The sequence below is a fragment of the Eptesicus fuscus genome, chromosome 14, assembly GCF_027574615.1.
Source record: "Eptesicus fuscus isolate TK198812 chromosome 14, DD_ASM_mEF_20220401, whole genome shotgun sequence".
NCBI classification, from domain to species: domain Eukaryota; kingdom Metazoa; phylum Chordata; class Mammalia; order Chiroptera; family Vespertilionidae; genus Eptesicus; species Eptesicus fuscus.
The window spans coordinates 71,774,494-71,785,371 of NC_072486.1; the positions used below are offsets into that span (position 1 = coordinate 71,774,494).

General features: G+C 43.2%; 1 pseudogene; it reads right to left on the reverse strand.

Annotated features, from left to right (window-relative positions):
* Positions 1-1,454: 1,454 nt before the first annotated feature.
* On the reverse strand, positions 1,455-3,673 carry LOC103295956 (polyadenylate-binding protein-interacting protein 1-like; annotated as a pseudogene).
* Positions 3,674-10,878: the final 7,205 nt, after the last annotated feature.

A 10,878-nucleotide genomic window follows, 5' to 3' on the forward strand; every position in this document is an offset into this window, starting at 1 on the left:
CTGCAGGGGAGGGTAGTTAGGAGCAATCGGGCCGGCAGGGGAGCAGGGGGTGGTTAGGTGGTGATCAGGCTGGCAGGCAGAAGCGGTTAAGGGCAATCAGAAAGGCAGGCAGGTGAGCAGTTGGGAGCCAGCAGTCCTGGATTGTGAGAGGGATGTCCGGATCGGGCCTAAACGGGCAGTCGGACATCCCTCGAGGGGTCCCAGATTGGAGAGGGTGCAGGCTGGGCTGAGGGACACCCCCCCCCATGCACGAATTTCGTGCACTGGGCCTCTAGTCCTATATAATAAAAGGTTAATATGCAAATTGTCCCCTCGACCAGGAGTTTGACCAGCAGGCAGGCCGGCCAACCGCTCATGTCCCCTCCCCCTGGCCAGGCTGGCTGGACCCCACCCATGCACGAATTCATGCACCAGACCTCTGATGCACACACACACACACACACACACAGTGGCCAGATTATTATGCACTCAGAGATCATAATAATCTGGCCACTCAGTGTGTGTGTGCATGTGTGTGTGTGTGTGTGTGTGTGTGTGTGTATTCACATTTTAAGTTATAGGAAATAAAGTTTTTTTTTGTCAGGTAGTGTTAAACAAAATTAAAGTTTCTTATTTCATATATTGGAGCACTTACTCCTCTATCATGCTCAACTATGCTAACCATGGGAGCACAGGGTATTAGACAGAGACATGAGAAGTCATAGACACATACAGGAGAGACTTTATTGTAGACCGAGCAGCCGTTGCTACTACAGGAACCATCAGACAAAGCAGTTCTTCAAAGCAGCCGTGCAAAGCAGCCCAGCCCACCTGGCTGGTCAGTGGCAACTTATATACACAAAACAGAAGAGGCCTCGTGCCAATTGGTGATACACACCCAAACTGAAGAGGCCTCGAGCCAATTAGTGATACACACTCACACAGAAGAGGCCTCGTGCCAATTGGTGATACACACCCAAACTGAAGAGGCCTCGAGCCAATTAGTGATACACACTCACACAGAAGAGGCCTCGTGCCAATTAGTGATACACACTCACACAGAAGAGGCCTCATGCCAATTAGTGATACACCCTCAAACAGAAGAGGCCTCGTGCCAATTGGTGATACACACACACACAGAAGAGGCCTCATGCCAATTGGTGATACACACACACACAGAAGAGGCCTCATGACAATTAGTGATACACACTCACACAGAAGAGGCCTCGTGCCAATTGGTGACACTCATGCTACATTAACATAAACAAGTTACATCCTCACCTGCACACATGCCATGGCAAATTGGCCTTGATCATCTGGCATACTCTGATTAGGGTTCCCACAATTAGTAGCGTAACTCAGAATCCTTAATTTGGTATAAGTGACATATTTTCTTGCTTTCCTGTGATCTGCTAATTCACCATAACCTAAACTGCTTTATAAAACTGATATGTTGGAATTTAACTTGACCATTTTCACTTATGTTCTGATTCCAAACAAAACTTTTCTTAAGCTTCTTCTATCTCTGGGTCCCTCTAATCATCAATATCATCCAATTTATGGATCACTAGCCCCTGATAAATCTGTTCCATTTTCTTCACAATCTGGAAAAAAGTCTTCTCTTTCAAGTAACTCTTGATATTTCTCTTGGTAATCTGGATCAGCTGCTGTGAAAGAAACACCATCCTATCAAATAAAGAGGGAATATGCTAATTGACCATCACTCCATCACAAAGATGGCTGCACCCACAGCTGAGGCCAAGTTCCCATAAGGAGCCTTAACGAGCAATCAGCAGGGACCTGAGGCTCCGACCTCCCCCGCCACCATGGAGCTTGACAGGGGACCTCAGGCCATGCCCCCCACCCAGCAGGGCTTGACAGGGGACCTCAGGCTGCGCCCCCAGCCCTGGCCTCAGGCTGGCAGACCTCAGGCCGCACCCCCACCCCAGTGCCAGGCCAGGGGACCTGAGGCCACGGCCCCCACCCAGAAGGGCTTGATGGGGGACCTCAAGGTGCGCTTCCTGTCCTGGTGCTAGGCTAGGGGGCCTCAGGCTGCTCCCCCCGCCCCAGTGCCAAGCCGGTGGATCTCAGGCTGCTCCCCCCACCCCAGCACCAGGCTGGGAGACCTCAGGCCATGCCCCCACCCCAGCACTGGGCCAGGGGACCTGAGGCTGCCCCCCCTGCCTGGCTGGGCTTGACAGGGGACCTCAGGCCATGCTCCCCACCCAGTGGGGCTTGATGAGGGACCTCAAGGTGCACCCCCAGTGCTGGGTCGGGGGAACTCAGGTCATGCCCCCGCCCAGCAGGGCTTAACGGGGGACCTGAAGCCGTGCCCCCCTCCTGGTGCTGGGCCGGGGGACCTGAGGCTGTGCCCCCCTCCTGGTGCTGGGCCGGGGGACCTGAGGCTGTGCCCCTGCCTGGTGGGGCTTGACGGGGGACCTCAGGCCATGCCCCCCACCCAGCGGGGCTTGACAGGGGATCTCAGGCCATGTCCTCCACCTGGTGGGGCTTGACAGAGGACCTCAAGGCATGACCCCCGCCCTGGTCTGGGCTGGGGGACCTCAGGCCATCCCCCTCCCATCCTGGCACTGGGCCAGGGGACCTGAGGCTATGCCCTCTGCCCGGCAGGGCTTGACAAGGGTAGGACTGGCTGGGTCTGGATCTAGCCCAATGCGGGGAGGGGCAGCCGGGTCTGGGTCTCACACAATTTTGAGGCGCATGTGGGTGGGTGGAGACTTGACTCTGAGTCCTGTGGTGAGCCCCAGACTCTGACAGGAGGAAGGTTTTCATGTACATTTTACTAATTTTCTTTCATCTCTGACACTTCTATTATAGAGAAAGGGCAAATAGCAATATTAAATTATTTCCTCTAATTATTCCCCTTTTAATGTGCACGAATTTTGTGCACCGGGTCACTAGTCAGATGTATAAAATGTTGGTTTATTTATGAAATAGTTAGGATCATTTCCAGGTGTTGCTTCCCTCTATGTTGAGGTCAAATGGATCCTACCCTAGTTACTTGCCCAGAGTTCGACAAGCTTCAAGAACATCTGTTTTACGTCTCTGCTGCAATGTGCATCCAGGAAAATTTCAATCCTCTGAATAATTTCTTCCATATCAGTCTTTCCTTTTTCCCTCCAGGCATCTTCAAAAACTGACCCTGTCAACTTCAGAAATTTTACCACACAAGTTCTCATCCATAGGATTAGAAAAGAGGGCATGCAGCCACTCCTGAAGAACATCTTCTTGTTCCCTGTCCTTTCGTCCCTTCGCTCTCCAGGTGAAGATACAGCTTGATCTCTAACTTCCTATCAGTCCTACATCTTGGAAGTAGCAATTGGCAGAAGTTGCCATTCTGCGAGCTAATTGTCAGATGATGGCACAGGCGCGCTCCCAGGTAGGAGAAGTTTGGAATCTACGTGGCCTGTTGGTAGGTTAGTTCCACAAGTTCTTACATAGCATCGGCTCTTGTAACTCAGCCAGTCAGGGCCTCTGCAAACTGTTCGATTTCAGTTTCAAAACTGCCAGGCCGCTCTGTAAGATGATTCAAAAAACCCTGATAAATATATTCTGATACAGTGGGATAATCCTCATAACCATCCTCATAGGATTCTGTATAATTGGAATAACCTGAAGGGTAAAGTTCAGGGGTCCTCGCAGACAGCTTGGACATTATCACCTGGGGTTCAGCCATCACTGATGCCGAGCGCCCACCAGCTTAGGAAGTCAAAGGGACCCTTCCTCCCCCCCCCCCCCCCCCAATACCCTTCCTGCATTCCTTATCAGGGAGGCTTTTACTATCTGTTCTGTGTCCTCGGCTGGGGAAGATAATGGTTTGTTAGTTACAAGCTGGCTGTAAATTGTCCACGTGGTTTGGCCTTTGCTTTAACTTCCCTGTAACTTTATGACCCTTTTTACAACTTTTAAACTTTTCATAACTTCCACAAATAGCTAGCTTTAGAAATCACTGTCTGCTTCCTTCAAAATGCATCTCTATGCCTTATGCCTTCTGTTACACCAAAGCCATATAATTTCTTTTCAGTTAGTTAGAATTCTTAGCTCTTAGAAGCCTTAATTTCTAATAACCAAGAAAAGCGAACAAACAGCATTCCTTAGATTGACCCTTATGAACATATTTTAAACACTTAGTTTCAAAGCACACTTTTTAAGAAAGCGAGAGACATTGTAACAGCTCTAAATCCACTTTACAGACTTTATGCAATAAAGACAAAATCAGGGGACCGAGAAATCCATGGGTGACGGCTGAGAAAGGAAAGTGAAAGAGAACTGCCCGCTTGAGACAGGTGCCAAATTAAGTGGTGGGCACACGGCAATGTTTCCAAAACTCTAAAGGGGAGAGTGAAGGAAGCGATAGAGTCTGCTACCTACCACTCAGCATTGAAATACGAGATGATACAAATTCCCTGTATGGCCACCAAATCTGATACCCAAAGGATAAGCTGGAACTCTTATTGCAGGTTCTTGTCCTATGAAGTTTGAAGAGTAAAATTTGTGGACAAAAGGATTTTAAGCAAAAGCATGGAAGTTTATTGCAAGCATATACAAACTCCCGCCTGGGCAGGGGTTCCCAAAATTGGCCCTCGCCCCCGGGGAGGGGTCTTCAACATGGGAAAAACCCACTTCAGTGAGTCTCTTTGTCTAGGAGTTCATAAATGCTGGCAGCTTCTGTTTGTACATGCTACTTTCTAATTGGACCCTTCCTCATTTCATGTCCCTTCGTTTTTTGTGTGTGTGTGTGTTTTTTTTCTCAATTGGCCAGTTTCCCTCTTGTCTATTTAATATCAGTTTTAAAGTTTCAAAGCTCACCAGTACCCATCCCCCAACCCCCTCCCCCCTCCTTCCGGTAACCTTCTGCTATTTCTGTGCTTGTAAAATAAACAATCTGGGGATTTGGAGTTCTGTCTGTCAAGTAGGCTTTCCTTTCCCGTAGACTCTCGATTCCAATAATTACAGGCTGTTGTTGTTCCTTGTGATTAAGCCCCTGTCCCAGTGGTCGGCAAACTCATTAGTCAATAGAGCAGCAAACCGCGGCTCGCGAGCTGCATGTGGCTCGAGAGCCGCAGTTTGCCGACCACTGCCGTAGACCCTACCCAGCCACCCCCCCTTTTTTTTTAATCTCCAAATCCTTTCAGTAGGTAGTTTTCCATAAGCACACCCTAAAGGATGGCAGGTGGAAACAATGTAGATATCTAAATATTTTCCAGCCAATGTTAAGGATTTCCAATGCCCTTTTCTTGGGGAATAAAATGTCTTAGGCCAACCTTCCGCAAGACAGAATGTAAGTGGCACAAGGGAATGTAGGATGGATTGCATGGCCAAATAATCGGAGAAACATTGCATGTGATATTCTACTCTTAAGAGTCAAAAAATGCACCTTGTCATATTAAAGACTCGGGTAAGTCCTGCAGTAGTTTATGACATCCCACTAAACAAACCGAGAGACTTCTGATCCAGGTCAATCCTAGACTTTTGTTATTGCACCTTTACAGGCCTTGGGCTGTGTTAGGCAGAATCACTTGGACATTAGCAAAGGCTACCCCTGAATCTGAGCAGTGCATCAGCTTTATCCTGACGCATTCTGTTTTTCTCAGGAGATATTTCTGCAGCTTGAGTCCCTGGGAGAAGCAGAGCAGGGCTGGATGGCTCTCTGAAAAGGAAAGCACAACTAGGAAGTGGCTCTCACTCTCAGAGGTAAGCTGTCAGGTAACTTCCCTCTGATAAGAAATACGTCAATGGCTCAAAATCCAGGAGTCAGAAGTGATTTCCGGAAAGATCTGTAACTTCTCTGAGCCTCATGGTCCTTAGGACTTCCTTCACAGGAATTGTATAAGGAACAGAATCAGATTTATGTATAAAAAAACACCTGGCTCATAGTCAGTGGGGGAAAAAAGTTGACTCAAAGCGTCACCCAGGAGGTGAGTCACCCTGCAGGTGAAAGAACAGAAAAACTGAAAAACCACAGGAATTCGTGTTAAACTGGAAGACAACTAACTTCCAGGACAGCAAAGCAAGGCGCTCTGCGGACCTGCCCCCAGTGAAACAGCCATTATCGGTAAAAATTATCACACGACCATTTAAACTCTCTGGAAATTGTCCTAATCGCATAGAGCAATGAAGAAACATTCATTCAAAAAAATATAGTACATCTTAGTAACAATAGCAAAAGTCCTTTAGCTTTTAAAGGGGTTATAACCTACTCCCTGTTCCCTCCCCTTGCTCGGTGTGACAGAGGTTCTAAAGGCACAGGGGCCAAAAAGGTGGGGTTCTCTCTTCTCCCAGTTCACTGTGGAGAACTACAATATCTCCCTGGGGCACAGGAATCTGCTACCCGAGAAGGAGCAGAGGGGAAGAGAGATGGTTGACTGGCAAATAGTCTGATTTTTATTAAAGAACGCTGACCAAAAATGATGGTCAAGCAATCAACTGTGGCCAAACATATTGACTTTTCTTTTGCCCTTTGTTTAATTTACTCTTCAGCTTTGTTGAGATATAATTGACATACAACACTGTGTGTAAGTTCAAGCTGTATAACATGTTGATTAAATGCACTTATTTATTGCAAAATGACACCCACTGCAGCATTAACTAACACCTCACCTCCATCACATCACATAATTACAATCATGGGTGTGTGTTTTTGTGGTGAGAACATAATATTCACCCTCTTAGTGACTTTCAAGTATATAATAACACAACACTGACAACAATCACTGCACTACACTAGATCCCCAAAACTTATTCCCTTACAACTGGAAGTCTGTGCCCTTTGACTGATATCTTCCCATTTTCCCTAATCCCAAGTCCTTGGTAACCACCATTCCACTCTCAGTAATGATCTTTTTCTTTTTAATAAAACAGAGAAAGCTTATTTCTTTATATTACAATCTTTGATAAATTACAACATTAATTTCATAGGTGTTAATTACAGCACAGATTTCAGTATTTTTTAAGCCTTTGTGTTGGTCGATCAAAATACAATTCCGTTTTAGTTCCAGTTGTCAGTTCACCTGTCATTGCTGACTAAGATCATTCCTTCTATTCTGTCAGTATCAAAGGTGAATGGGAAAGAACATAGGTAATGAGGTGTTTATAGCCCCAAACTATTCGCACTTACTTTTCCAATGTTCACAATGGCTGAAGGAGAACATGTATTGGCAATTCATTTAAGTTGGTGTGTGAGTCTCTGTATTCATTTCTGTGGCTGGCATATGTGTTCTTTCGGAAAAGTAGTTACCTTAATAAAACAAAATCTCCGGAAAGGAGTTCTGGAAGGTCAAGTTGTATTTTCTGTATATATTTGTACTTCAACGAATGGAAGATATATTGTAAATTGTCTGAATTTTTTTTATCCAAATAACAATTTACCATTATTATTTCATTAATTCATTTTGCTGCAGGAAATTAGACTAGCATTAGCATATTCAGTTAAACAAATGCACTATATCATTTTACAACTAGAGAAAATGTTATTTAAAAGCAAGTGAGTGTTCCTACTTTAACAAATTAAGCAATCACCCTAAACTTCTGCCAAGAATGCTCGCCCACACTGGGAGCAGTTTATAATTCCCAACCTACTGACTGGCAGTTCTCATGCCTCCATGTAGTTGTCTTGAATTTATAGGTTTTTCTCATTCTATCTTTTAATAGGGAATTGTGATTCTCCACACCTGTTTTAACAGGTCAAACAGGTTTTTATATTGAGCAATTTAAACCTCATTCTAAATTGTTTTCCAGCTAGTATTTGAGGTTCTTTCTTTGGCAAACTACTAAAATATTTACATTGGGGGTTTTATTAGCTTTTCACTCTAACTCATAGCAATTTCCCAATCCTGCAAGGTCCCTGATTACTGGAAGGAAATGTACTTACCTCAAGCTTTAGCTTTTTTTCTCATAATGAGGAAGAACAAGGTGAAAGGTCTGAGAAATCAATGAAGAAACTGTGTTGCGTGGGAGTAGGCAAAGGCTGAGACAAGTAACCCCCAAAACTCATGACTTGCATATAAAAAACCAAATAGACAAAAACACTAAGTCTGTGGGAAAATAGTTTATTTTTTAAATTGGAAAAGAAGAGGGAAGACTTGATATGAAGAAAAGCTAAGTGTTAGCAATAGAGCTTGGGTGACCAACACTGACTTCCCCTTCTTATTTCCGTGTTTTTCTTTTTAAAGTGGGCTTTTGGAACTAGGGGTTCGTTTCTTTGTCACATTTTGTTTGCATTTGACTCCTTCCACCTTCTCTTTTTACTCAAAATGAACTTGAAAGACTGCCGGTTTCTTATCTGGCATGTAAGGAGCTTAGAAGTCTCCATTCCAATTGAACAATGAGCAAACTGGAAAAAAAAATCAACAATTTCTTTGATCTGTCAGAGAAGTAAGGTCACAGGGCAAACTGGTACCCCTCAAACTGGAGAGACAGACAGGCAGGCAGAAATAGAGAATCACAACTTACCTGAGTAGAAACTACCAAGCAAAATCCTCCTTGGGAACCAGGGCCAGGTTGGGAAAACCTGAACTGTAATGAGTTGCTAGAGGCTCAGTGTGGAGAAACCTGAGAGAGGAAAACTCCAAGGCAACAAGTCATCGGGGGAGGGAGACCCATACTTTCCTGAGTTTTACCTTCAGGAGCTGTAACAGGTACACACAGGGTTCCAGCAGGAGGAGGGAAAAACAATCATTCCGATAGGTACCTCAGGGCACCAAGGCCTGGCCTCAGGAGAGACTATTTTACCAGAGCCTCGTGTACTTGAAGAAAGGCATCAAACCTCAGAGGGAAGGTAGGGAGGGTGGGGGTAAAAGGGAGAGATCAACCAAAGGACTTGTATGCATGCATATAAGCCTAACCAATGGACACAGACACCAGGGGGGTGAGGGCATGAGGAGGGATAGGGGGGATAATGGGGGAATAAGGACACATATGTAACACTGTAATCAATAAAGAAATTAAAAAAAAAAAAGGAAAGGCAAATACCCAACTCCAGCCACCACGAGCCGTCCTGTCCCACCCAAGAGTAGGGAAGAAGCCAAGCAGCACGGGTGAATTCACAGTCTAGAAACACAGGCTCACCAACAGACTGAGACCTAACACAGAACTGTAGAAGCTTGCTACCACCCCCACCCCCTTCACACACACACACATACATTACTGTTATGTAACCAAAGGCCTTTTTCCCGGTACATTAACAGAAAATTATAAGGCATACAGAAAAAGCAAAAAACACAGTTTGGAGAAACTGAACAAACATCAGAAGCAACTCAAATATGCCAGGGATGTTGGAATTACCAGAGCAGGAATGCATAAAAACGATAATTAATATGTTAATATGTTAATGGCTCTATTGGAAAAAGTAGACAAGATACAAAAGCAGATGGATAATATAAGCAGAGAGATAGAAATTCTAATGAAGGATCAAAAAGAAATGCTAGAGATAAAAAACAACAACACTGTAACAGGAATGAAGACTATGCTTGATGACCTCAGACATAGCTGAGGAAAGAAATCTGAGCTTGAGGATATGATAATAGAAACATCCAAAACTGAAAAGCAAAGAGAAAAAAAGACAACAAATACCACTAATTATCCAAAAACTGTGGGACATCCACAAGAAGGTGTAATAGACCTATAATGGAAATACCCAGGAAAAGAAAAGAGAGGGGAAAAAACACAAAAATATTTGAAGCAATAGTGACTTGAGAATTTTCCCCAAATAATGTCAGACACCAAAGCAGGAAGCTCAGAGAACACTAAGCAGGATAAATGCAAACAACAACAACAAAAACAAAACTAAACTAAACTATACTTAGGCATATCATATTCGAACTGCAAAAAAAATCAAATAAAATGGGGGGGGGGGGGATGAAGAAATAAGCCAAAGGAGAAAAATCACCTTACCTACTGAGGAAGAAATATAAGAATTACATCTAACTAATCTTCAAAAACCATGTAGGCAATTAGAATGGAGTGAAATATTTAGAGTGCTAGAAGGAAAAAACACCCCACCAACCTAGAACTTAGTACCTTGTGAAAATTATCCTACAAAAGTGAAGGAGAAATAAAGATAGTCTCAGGCAAACAGATACTGAGGGAATTTGTTGCCAGAAGATCTACCTAGCAAGAAATGGTAAAAGAAGGTCTTCTGAGAGAAGGAAAATGATATAGGTTGGAAAGCTCTATATAAGGAAAGGAAGAGCATCAGAGAATTAATACATAAAAGTAAATTAAAACTTTTATGTTTTTACTTATTTAATCGAATAGGTTACAGCTCATTCAAGAAATATAGCAACAATGTATTTGATTGTATATATATATATATACAACCTTATATTTGATTGCATATATATATATGCAACCTTATATATGCTTATGTATAAATAAAATGAATGACATCAATGATACAAGGGAAAGGAGGGAAGAATTAGGAATATTTTGTTAGTATAAGGTACTTATTACGTTGTTGTTATAAGGTAGAGCCATACAGTATTGTAGTGTTATTTAAAGGGAGTTGGATTAGTTGTAAATGTATACTGAAAACTCTAGAGCAACGATTAAAAAACGTTAAAAAGTAAAAAAAAAAAAAGTATATAAAATTGATATGCTAAAAAGAGAAAATAGAATCATAAAAAAATTAAAGCCACACAAAAATGTGGCAGTCAAAATAGCAACAAAAAGAAAACAGTAACAAATATGATAGATTTTGTATTAATCAAACTATATCAATAATTATGTTAAATGTCAATGATCTAAACACAATTAAAAGACAGATTGTCAGAATGGATCAAAGACCAAGATCCAACTATATGTTGTCTATAAGAAACCCACTTTAGATATAAAAACACATAAATATTAAAAGTAAAAGTAGGGAGGATTTCCAAAATGGTGGTA